The sequence below is a fragment of the Ptychodera flava genome, assembly GCF_041260155.1.
Source record: "Ptychodera flava strain L36383 chromosome 3 unlocalized genomic scaffold, AS_Pfla_20210202 Scaffold_26__1_contigs__length_13983176_pilon, whole genome shotgun sequence".
Classification (NCBI taxonomy): domain Eukaryota; kingdom Metazoa; phylum Hemichordata; class Enteropneusta; family Ptychoderidae; genus Ptychodera; species Ptychodera flava.
Genome location: NW_027248280.1, coordinates 2,438,723 through 2,449,473, shown reverse-complemented (window position 1 = coordinate 2,449,473; position 10,751 = coordinate 2,438,723). Strand labels below are relative to the sequence as shown.

At 38.5% G+C, this 10,751-nt stretch overlaps 1 long non-coding RNA gene across 1 annotated transcript; it reads right to left on the bottom strand.

Moving 5' to 3' along the window:
- Window positions 1-490: 490 nt before the first annotated feature.
- Window positions 491-6,919, bottom strand: LOC139125910 (uncharacterized). Its single transcript, XR_011550401.1, has 4 exons — window positions 6,864-6,919; window positions 6,646-6,663; window positions 1,097-1,371; window positions 491-689 (listed from the first exon to the last, which is right to left on the bottom strand). It is a non-coding gene; the product is annotated as an uncharacterized lncRNA (long non-coding RNA).
- Between the last annotated feature and the right edge of the window lie 3,832 nt (window positions 6,920-10,751).

Sequence of the window (10,751 nt, the reverse complement as noted above, 5' to 3'; positions counted from 1 at the left end):
AATAAGTACATGCAATTTTCTTTGTCGTAGTTTTTAATCGGTAATGTCATGCATTTTACTATAATTAGCATCGAACCAAAGTGAAATGAAATCTTGTAGACGACATTTTTCTGTGTTTACAAAAAAAAAAAAAATCCGGGTCAAAATTGGTAATGGCACAATGTTTTTGGTATTGCACTGCAGTGCAAATACCGGTAATATGCGCACGCTTCGATGCAAGTAAACTGTGGTACATATGTAAAAATACGACTAATTCTTCAAATTTTAGATCAAGTAAAAATAACTACCGAAGTTTAAATTTGAAGTTGCCTTTTCCTGCGTAAAGTTTCTCGGAGGGAACTTTGAAAATTCGGTTTTTACAAAAAAGGAATTTCAACTCAACGGTCTTTAAAGTGAGCAAAAAACTAGCAGAGTAGGGGCCTGGATATATTTAATAATTGTGAGAAGAAACAAAGAAAAAATTGAACTGGTTTATTCGTACCCCAATTTTGTTATATCTTCTGCCGTCATGGTTGCTCTGCTGTTGTAGACCAAAACCGAAGACAGGAGACATATCAATGTAAAAAGGTGCACATCATCCTGATTATTTGCGTCGTAGGCGCCAAGTCCCTCCGTATCCAGGACAACCACTGTCACTTCTTCGCCACTTTCCAAGGTCTTCTTAAATACCTCGGTACTCATCCATATTCCTACGTTTAATGCATAAGAATAGTATGTGTTTCCATTTAACATGGCCTTCAGATTCAGGGGAGGTCGGCCGGGACTTTGATTCTTTGCGAATGGAAAACATTTTATTTTTATGGGACTGATCAAAGGAAAGCAACGTACGGCTTAATCGTGCTTGAATTTTGAAATACGAAAACAATAAGTTTGGAGGGTTTTACATAGCGCAGGTTGGGTTACCTGAAACATTTATGTGCACGCTAAATACGTGGCAGAAGCACTAAAATTGCACAAAAGCAGCAGCAAGATGAATTTCCAGATTCTATCCTAAGTTTTTGCTCCTGGTAATGTTCGTCGGGTCGAATTCTTGAACAGTTTAGGCCTTGTATCATATCATTTCATCACTAAACTGTATAATGATAACTCTACGTACCCATCGTCTCTGGCTGCATTTTACTTGACGTTTTGAACACGCAGTCAAATGGCCTCGGCTCGATCAGCTGACTGGCCAAGTATGATTTCCCTGTCCTTGCAGGACCAGTAACAGTTACTGGGCAGATTGGTCCATCGATGGAATGAAAATATCCAGAGCGTCCTCACACATCACAAGTTTACCCCTGGTTTTACCACATTTAACCAGTTTACCTTCGTCCCTGTCCCACTTGAAATTGTTGGGATAACACAGAGGTATGCATTTGGTCGTCATGCCTGTAATACAGTTAGTTAAAATATACTTACTGTGGTCTATTAGTAGCATTCAGAATGTTTGTTCTGGGCCACTAGTGGGTTTGGGACTCTTAAATCGCCAAACGTAGGCTCCCACCCCAAAAAGTCTAAAATCTAGGGTCACTTGAGAAGGGCCTGGGAGCCTCCACTTACCAATTTGAAAAATTGGGTCTTTTGTAAAAAGATGCCTATCCCCTTAAATTGGTAAATGGAAGTTCCCAAGCCCCATAATAACAGGTGTTTGTTTGGGACACACTTTCGCTGATGAGAGTGTTGTGCCCTTGCGGTGCTCCTTGTTCTTTCAAATTAAACATCCGGCGGTAATCGGGTATCCCAAAAAGCACATCAATGAGGAAAGGAAAAACACCTGCCAGTGACTTAAATTGAGCTCTGTACAGCTCTGTTGTCGAAGATGCATAGCCGAGTTTTGTAAATTTCACAGACACAAACTCAGGAGAGGATCGTGCACGAAGCCTTGCTATGTGTGTGGTAAGGGATTGACAAATCGGTTGTCTCTCTGTGGAGGGTGTGGTTAGAAACATGAGGCGTCGAAACTATGGCACAGAGAGCAGAGGAATTTCGGTAGGATTCAAAGGGTATTTGCAAAGGAATACACCCGGCTGGCGGAAATTGAATGCCTGTGATGTGAGGTTAGCTTTGTAGAGAGAACTGCACAGCAGGTATTGAACGTCCCTTTAGAGACTAGCAGCAAATGGAGCCACAAGCAGCAAACGGGGTACCCACTCATTACTTAGAGGAATCATCCAGCAGGTACTGAAAAACCATTAAGAGAGTTTCAGCAAAAGGGGTTACCAACCCATCAGGGGATACCCTTCCCAAAGCCCATGCCTCCGCGACCTCTACCCAATGAAGAGGACGTAAGGAATTTTTGGGGATGGGAGCATCTATTTGACGATTTAAGAGTCCCACAGCCCACTGGATGTCCAGAACAAACATTATGTATACTACTTCTGTTGAATTCGAATAGCACACCACCTTATACATATTCTGTAAAATGAACGTAAGACCCTACCTGTCATACACATGAAAACCTCTGGTTAATTCACTGGGGGGGGGGGTCATCAAATGCGAATCACTGAACACAATCACAGAAAAAGTTATCGTTATACAAAGCCAATTTCTCAGAGGCTGTTGTTTGGTTCCATGCACACCGTATATGTACGTTTGAAACTGCAACGGTGAAGTAAGGAGAAATATGTATTTGTCGATTACGTCTATGAGCTTGGTGGATACATTCACCCATATCCTGAGCGCTGCCTTTTTGATGATATTTAGCAAGTGGCGCACAAGGTGAAGGTCACTCATGAATTTCCTATAAGTGCGTCCTAACACCTTTATGGTTAACTTTTTTTCAGCTGATTGCTCTGATTATTACTGTCTAGACCGACATGATAGCAATAGTGCTCATTAAAATTATGTCCAGGTCAGTAAACTAGAGTCATAAGGTAGGCCGCAGTGTTATTCGTACTGTGGCTTGGTAAGAGCAGGCAAATCAGGCAAATGTATTTACACACATCTACCGATCTGGTTGTAAATTTTCTGTTTATAATGCGTTGGTAATGTTGACACAACGTTTTGTCCTAAAAGTAGGACTTTATCAGGCTGATGTAGATGTCGCGAATCGCCAGAACACGTCACGTGACCGGAAAATTGATATATCCTGCCCGTACTGGTTCGAAACAAGTGACGTCATAGTGTATTTTTTTGAAAAAGCGTCCGTTTACATGACGGTTCGTTTTGTGTCATGTGCAGCCGGGGTTAGGGACGAACATCCGACTAAAAACAGCTATACAGCTATACAACACTATACATTGTAGGCTATGAGGAAACTACAAATAACACATAGGTTATCTGCTCCCCAATTATATTCAAAGGTTGTTTGACCTGAAACTTCTCCTTTTCCAACTTCTTCTTTTCCAATATAAAACTAGCAATATCTGTTCATCTATACACGTTCAACAACTGATATAAATGTACTTGATTAGCATAGGTTGTTTACAAGTGCACATGTGAACAAGAAACTTGATTTTGGAATTCCGCTGAAAATGTTGATCCACTATACATGGGAGTCTATGACAAAACTGTAAATAATTTTTTCACAAATAAAAACATGCACTATTTCTGCATATATGGACTTGAATAAATGACATAATTATACTTGATTAGAAGGTGGTTTCATGTGCATTTGTGTACAAGAAATTTGATTTTGGAATTTCGCGTAAAATATTGATCCACTATACATTGTAGTCTATGAAGAAACTTTGAAAAATTCCTTTAAATACAAAACTAGCTAAATCTGTGTAATTATGTATGCTTTGTTATTGATATTAATGTACTTGATTAGACTAAGGTGGTTACAAGTCCATGTGTATGCAAGAAACATGATTTTGGAATTTCACCGAAATGTTGATCCACTATACATTGTAGTCTATTAGGAAACTATGAGTAGTTTTTTTTTTAAAAAAACTCGGCAAATCTGTGTATTTATGTATGCTTGATTATTGATATTAATGTACTTGATTAGACTAAGGTGGTTACAAGTGCATGTGTGTGCAAGAAATTGGATTTTGGAATTCCACCGAAATGTTGATTCACTATACATTGTATGCTATGAGGAAACTACAAATAACACATAGGTTATCTGCTCCCAAATTGTTATTCAAAGGTTGTTTGACCTGAAGCTTCTGTTTGTTATTGTTGACACTATGCACTATTCTAAATAGTTTGTATTCTGTCAAATTCCTCAAAAAATAAAAATGTACATACAGTGACATGAACGTTTGACATTGACCTATACCCAATGTATTGCCAATGGGAGAATGATATCAAATAAGTTATCTCCCAATTGTTATCGAAAGGCTAAGTTGAAACCTTCAGTCATTATTAGGGAAAGATGTGCACTACAGAGGAGTTGGGTAAGTAGCAATGATGACAACCTAAATCTTTTGCCTCAATGTGGCTGCGTGGATCATCAATAAACTGTTGAATTTACCTAAAACTTGCGCCCGATCGGCGCGCCGAAAATTGAAATGGCAGAAAATGAAACTGCCAGAAGGTATTTTTTCTTATTTTCATTATTCATATTCTTCAATACGTGCACCTGCATGTTTAGCTTTGATGCATGAAAAACGGTGACCCTCCCCCATAGGCTTGTACAAAATTTTTTGACCCTTCAAAAATGCTTGCGCAAAAAATGGCGACCCATCCCCCCCGTAATTTATGTCCGGTCCCTTACTTAGACAGCGACCGAGGCAGAGACAACACCATTTCCGTTGGGATGACAGATCAAAAATAACTTTACAACAGAGGGAATAACATCCAGGTCTGGTGGCAGGTGGAAAGAAATCAGCAGAGTACAATTGTCGGAATAAATAACAGAAGTAGCAGCACCTAACTCAAGCTCCAGAGACCATACCAGATAGTCATGGCAATGTAGTGATGGTACTGCAATGGTTATCTTATTATTGTATTATGAGTGTCAGACTGACTACTATTGGTTTTATTATATTACGCAAAGTCGAATGACATGTTAATTTGCTGCAAACATAGCTCTGCCTTTCAGTCAGGGTCACAAGCAAAGACACTATTGGAGACTGTGTCAGTGACGGCGCGTGCAATTCATTATGTAGCAAATTTCGTAAATTGTTAATCCTTTTCTTTTTTCCCCTCATACTGATATGATTGTGAACACACTTTATGATGTATCAAAACCAGCTATATTGGCATTGCCTATTTCATGGATGGCCTTTCCATGTTTCGCACCAAACGAAATATCGAAATATTGTAGATACTTCAAAAGAACTATAACGAAGAAAATCTACGATTGAATGCACGAGCTGGACAACAATGCCTGAAGGGTCTGCATTTTTGATGGGTTTAGGCACCTTTAAAAGTTTACAGTTTAGGCTTTAACACAGCTTGACGGTTACCGTGAAAAATTTGTTGGCTTGAGACCATCTCTTTTGGTGATGGTCAAGAGTTCAAACATTATCAAAATACATTGTTTCAAAAAGCGTGTTGACTTACCTTATTTTCCAATGCAGCATTGGCAAATAGGGAAGACAGTTAAATCTTTGTGTTGTGTTAGATTCTCGAAGAAGAAGTCATAAACACAGCGGACGAGATTATTAGAGTGTGTTGGCCAGAATCGGTAGTTAAGGAACTAAAGCTCACTATATTTCTGAACGGAAGTTAAGCGTACTTATGTATCACAAGATAATTTATACTTTTAGAAATCTGTTAGGCTACTAAATGCCCTGGGCATGGAAATGGACTAGGAATAATAAAATCCCTTTGTATCAGTATTGTGCTGCTGGACACACTTGTTTACAAGTTGACACTACGGTCATCTGGTGCCTTTAAAATTGCACGTAGACAAAAGTCATATGATCAAATTTTACATGTAGGTGGAAAACATGACACCGAGATGGTTCTTCAACCCTGTGGGGATCCTTCCAATATTTTCTGGCAAAAATGTGCTGCCCATAAAATCTCTTCAAATGGATATTAACAAAAATGACCTTTGTTTGAGATTTTATTGACAAACCTTTTATTTTTTTCCATTAGTCATTTACATATAAAGATTTTCCATTTACATTTGGATATTACCTATTCTAGATAATGGCTATATCTACCAATGTGTATGGTATTGTTTGGACGAAAAGTCGCCCCATTTGCGGCCTGTGAAAAAGTGATCCATTGTCTGAGAGTACTCCACAAAATAAGAATGTGCAACAGATGGGTGGAGAGATTTTTGTGTGAGAGCATGTCAAATACAGGCAATATGTGTTACGATAGAGCACAAAATGTATATTTGGAATTACAAATTTAAGAACAATAATGTTTGCATCGATAACTTTCATATATTGTCAGTAACACCTATGGTGTGCATTACTTAATCCTGAAAAGGTAGACAACAAATGTGTCAGCTATTAATACGACTAGGTTAGACAAGTTCGGTAACGTTTTAAGAACAGAAACATCAAACACTGTTGGTACTCTCTGTTTTAAATTGCTTGAGCTATTAATCCTATATTTCTAATCATAGAGAAAAGATCCGAATGATACTGTAAAAAATATCTGTGCCTTTCATGCATTTTGAGGACCCATCTAAATTGAACGGTATAGGATTTAACACAGCCTAACGGTTACCACGAAGAAATGTAACTCCAAATATAATACTCCAAATATAATACTAAACAATTCACATAAAAATATAAAAGCGTGCTGACTTACCTAAAGTACTTGCCATTGCTGCAATGACAAACAGGACAAGACTGTTAAACCTTAGAGTAAGTTTGTCGTAGAAGACGTAGGGGACGAGTTGATCAGTGTGTGTCGTCCGAAGTTATAGTCGAGGAAAAAAGCTCAGGAATGTTTTGAAGGGACGCTCGGCGTGTTTATTCATGACAAAATAATTTATACTCAAAGAGGGTTGTACGCAAATCACTTACGCTTCTAAATACCCTGGGCATTGGGCTGGCCTAGGAATAATAAACCAACGGTTTTTTCCTGATTTCGTAGGTGGGCACGTTTGCGTTCTTGAAACTTCAATAAACCAGCACTGTAAATTTGACAATAGACAAAAAGGCATATCAGTCAAGTTTTGTAAGTGATTGTGAAAGCAAATAGAGGAATCACGATTTTTCGTCACCCTGGCATGGTAAACTAAATGTTTTATGTGGTGTTATGCCGCCAAAGCTGAAAATATCTCTTTAAAATGTGACCCGTGCAAGTGGCACATACCAGTACATAGTTCTTTGAGAGTACCCTCCCTAGTTTTTCACCAATCTTAGACTAAATAAGAATGTGCAACAGACGCAGAAAGAGCATTTGGTGTGAACGTGTGTCCAGTATGGGAAATGTGTGTTATAATTATACACCTACGGATATGGGGTTGTCCCAAATGTATTTGAAGTGTTTATTATGAGCGGAGAATTAAAGGTTTTCACAGATTGCATTGATACATTTTGCCACTGAAATGTAGTCGGAGAGAATTTTTTTCTTACTTTGTATAATGTAAGATTCTCAGCTAATCTTGCCGCTAAGATGAGTAACATAATATGCAAATGCGGCAACTGTAAGACAAAGTGGCTCACACAGGGTTAGCGTTAAAATGCACTAACACTGAGCGCAGATACGACCATTATTCAACAGACACAAAAACTAAGCAATCGGAGATCTTGCAAGTGATTTTAATTTTAGTAAGTACCTACAATTATTTGGCATGTGTAGTTTCCCGTGCATCGTCTATGACGTCATCATTTTGTTGCTATACTGCTTCTTGAATCTTGCGCATTCATCAAACACTTGGATAGCATAAGGTGGCTTTTTCAATGACCGCATCGGCTTGACTCCGCAGACTTAGCTATTCTACCACGATGGCATGCGAATAATTTTTATGGTAGTTAATTATATTGCGTTCCGGGTATTTTTACAACACTATGTGTAAAAGTCAGACGTTGAAATAGAAAAGTTTTGTCAGAAAGTTTATCGTCAACGTTTACAATCTGAGAATTTTAATCTTTTATTGCCACCTCATTATAAAAACACTCACATTCTAACGAATCTTACCTAGTATTGATAATGTTTTTTTTCTTGTTTTTAACTATATCCAGCAGGCAATTTAATGGGAAACCGCAAATGACATGTCCCATCGTTAATTGAATTTCGTCACCCCATAAAGACAATTATGCTTTGAAGATCGTCTTGTTGGATCGGTGAGGAAAACTGATAAAGTTCTTCATAACTCCTCCCTCATAAGCCCTCAATTAAGGAGAAATGCAGAACGTCAATCTTTTAACAAGACATATCTGTTCCGTCATCCGTAAAATCGCGACTTTACCTTTTGGAGGTATAGACCTGTTCGAGGTCGTGAATAATGCTGCATTAAGTGTACTCAGAGAGCACGGTGTGTCAGTTTGAATAGTTCGAGACAGTTTAGACTTTGAGACAATATCAAAAAGCAATTGAATTACCTCCTCCGTAAGTCACGCATCGATAAAGGGTAAACTGACTGTGTCAGCCTTATCCTCCAGCAGAAATATAGGCATATAAACATCCCGCAGACTAACGCATACTTCCTTATGGGCGTCGGGACGTCATAAGATGATTGGGAATAGTGCAAGGCCGTTTTGTCGCTTTACAAATTCTTTAGCTTTTGTAGCTTAATGCGCTCCCAGTGCATTTTGGGTTTAATAATAATTCAACGTATTGTGGATGGTAGCATTTTCCATATAAAATCCAATTGAGCAATTTTATTCATAGTTGTTGCCCAATATCATTTAGACAAGGAAGTGAAACTCTTTTTGAACAATAATTTGTACACTTTTCTTTCTTTTTGCAATACCTGTGTTGTAGACTTGGTTCAGGGCATGGAATTAAAAAAACATAGAATCATTTGCAAGAGTTTCTCTTCTGTCATTTCTTTTTCATACAAACTGATTTGAAATTTGGCAGCGCAATGCAGTTTATCCTAACGATCGAACGCGTTACCTTTAAGTCTGCGCGGTATTGATTTACTTTCTACCGGATTCACCCGCTTGCACGTTCCATATGAAATCCGGGTATGAAACCCGAACATAAATCATCGCGTTCACCCCACTCACACGTACACATATCACAGACTTGAACCATGTCTACCAGTGTTAGTGTAATGTGCAGAAACGAATAAAGTTACAAAGTAAGCATTTTCAATGCATTCATGCGTTCAGTCTTAATATCTACCCACGCGTAGTCAGCTTATGGTCGAGGATATGCTATTGGGTCCTTTGCTTCGGCTTTGAGGCTTGACTTTGGTAACGCGCGGGTCAATAAAGGGAATTTAAATGATACCAAATCTCATCAGATTATCGGAATCGTAATCTACCAATTAGGTTACATGGACGGCCTAATATCAAGTTAGCCAGCACGTGCACAACCCTACAATGAACGACTTGAAAAGGACAATACGTATTCTGCTATACCATAAGGCAATGCAATGGGCTGTCAGATTTTCTCATTTCCAGCCAGAGTGCCCTTTACATAACTGTTGGTCTCTAATATGCTTGCAGTATACACTCTACAACTGAAAATTATATTTATTTGTAATTTCTGCCACTAAGTTCTCATTCACCAAATAGAAACGATTAAAGCTCTCCTGAAAGCTAGCGGTCGAATTTTGTCCTGTGTCTTAGGGGTACCCTATCTGCCTAATATAAAAGGACCTCGTTGGGCATGGCGTCATGACTCGCTTTCATTTTACGTATATCTCACCATGACTGAAAGGCAAAGTAGCTTGCCTTGCCTTGTATGTTGCTTTCCTTTGCGTGAATACACTGTTTTTTCGGCTTTTTTTCAAATTCTCTTTGATTATAGTTGAAGGGGCACTAATTTTGATTTATTTGTGTGTAGTCAATACTTTCGACGACGGATTGTGGAAGTGCTGATCATGTTTACTGATCTGTGCTTTCCAAGTAGGCTTAATCACAAACCCTCGATAAGAGCATGGCTTAACGCACCCCGAATGAGCGTTGTTCCCTTCTCTTGCAAAGAGAAAACAAACAAAGACAAACTGAAGGAGCTATAAATTCAATTTTTCGTTAGTGATGAGAATTTCCAAGTGTTTTGACTTAGCTACGCAATACGATAAGTGCCACTTATTCAAACTGACTCCAAATGCTGTCTGGATAAGCCTCGAATAGAATCCTAGCTCACTGGAAAAATGACAGGGTCATGATTACTCATGTGTAATTATCGACGCTACATATTTTCTCCTATATTTTAGAACTGGAACGTAGAAAAATTCAAACAACTTACGTTGATCTCAAAGGAGTTACTCTATAACTTACCTCTTTCATTCTGGTCGAATTCTGAAAATAAACCTCTGAGCCTTCAACGCACTGCATATGACTGTTATAGTAACAAATCTCTGAAGACGACTGTATGGAACTGCCTCCCCAGCAGACGACCTTTCAATTTTGAACATAATCGTCTACCGGTTTTCCGTCCGGTTAGAGTAAAATCTCACTGGATGGAGTGATTTCCTTGTTCGAATACCATTATGTTTGCCGTTTCAATAGCGTGTCACTGGTTTTCTATTTTAAACCATTGAATGTTGTTGCAAAATTCTGGTTGATCAGATTTTATATGAGCAATTTTGCATTTAAAAAGTAATTGTGCGGTTATACGTTTTAACATGTAACAGGATACTACGAGATTTCACAAACATATTCCGTTGTGGCATTTTGACAAATAGATGTAATCGAAACGACTTTTAGGGGATCAGGTCATTACTTGATAAGCTGCATTGACGGTTATCGTACACTTCGAGCCACATCCCTGTGTAACTCTATCATGGAAAA